Source organism: Empidonax traillii, unplaced genomic scaffold (genome assembly GCF_003031625.1).
Source record: "Empidonax traillii isolate 1590-97213 ecotype Southwest subspecies unplaced genomic scaffold, ASM303162v1 scaffold3895:size10618, whole genome shotgun sequence".
Lineage (NCBI taxonomy): Eukaryota > Metazoa > Chordata > Aves > Passeriformes > Tyrannidae > Empidonax > Empidonax traillii.
In genome coordinates this window covers 9,598-10,618 of record NW_020959088.1, presented here as the reverse complement: position 1 = coordinate 10,618, position 1,021 = coordinate 9,598, and the positions used below count along the sequence as shown (strand labels likewise).

Below are 1,021 nucleotides of genomic sequence, written 5' to 3'. Positions count from 1 at the left end.
TGAGGGGACAGGAACCCTCTGGGCTTGGGGGTGGATTCTTGGCAGTTTGGGGAAGAAACCCTGGGAGTTTGGGATTTGGGGGGGGCAGGAGCTCCCTTGGGATTTCGGGGCTGGGTCCCTGGGGATTCTGGGAGTGGATCCCTGGGGATTCTGGGAGTGGATCCCTGGGAATTCCGGGGCTCCCCAGCTGCCCGAGGCCCGGGCTACGGGCTGCTGTCGATCCGGGTGGACGGCAACGACGTGTTCGCCGTGTTCAACGCCACGCGGGAGGCGCGGCGCCGGGCCGTGGCCGAGAACCAGCCCTTCCTCATCGAGGCCATGACCTACAGGTGAGGACACATTCCAGCCTTTTCTGGGGGAATTCCAGGGATTGGGAATGGCCCCACCCACCCAACAACCCACCCAGCCCCAAAAAATCCCGACGGGAGATGGGGAGGGCCAAAAGTGGGCCTGGGAGATTCTGCCCCTGAATCCCAGGAATTTGGCCCCCAAAATCCCAGGAATTTGGCCCCCAAAATCCCAGGAATTTGGACCCCCAAAATCCCAGGAATTTGGCCCCCAAAATGCCAGGAATTTGGACCCCAAAATGCCAGGAATTTGGCCCCCAAAATGCCAGGAATTTGGCCCCCAAAATGCCAGGAATTTGGACCCCAAAATGCCAGGAATTTGGACCCCAAAAATTCCAGGAATTCTGTCCCCAAAATCCCAGGAATTCGACCCCAAAAATTCCAGGAATTTGGACCCCCAAAATGCCAGGAATTTGGCCCCCAAAATGCCAGGAATTTGGACCCCAAAAATTCCAGGAATTTGGCCCCCAAAATCCCAGGAATTCGGCCCCCAAAATCCCAGGAATTCGGCCCCCAAATGCCAGGAGTTCCAACCCAAAATCCCCGGGACCTCCTGCCCCAAAATCCCACGAATCCATTCCTTAAAATCCCACTGATCCCTCCCCAAAAAATCCCAGGAATCCATTCCCAAAAATCCCAGAAATTCCTTCCTTAAATCCCCTCCCAATCCATTC

The 1,021-nt window shown here is 56.3% G+C and overlaps 1 pseudogene; it reads left to right on the top strand.

The window, feature by feature from the left end:
• Positions 1-157: 157 nt before the first annotated feature.
• LOC114072763 overlaps positions 158-1,021 on the top strand; it is a 7,855-nt pseudogene continuing 6,991 nt past the window's right edge.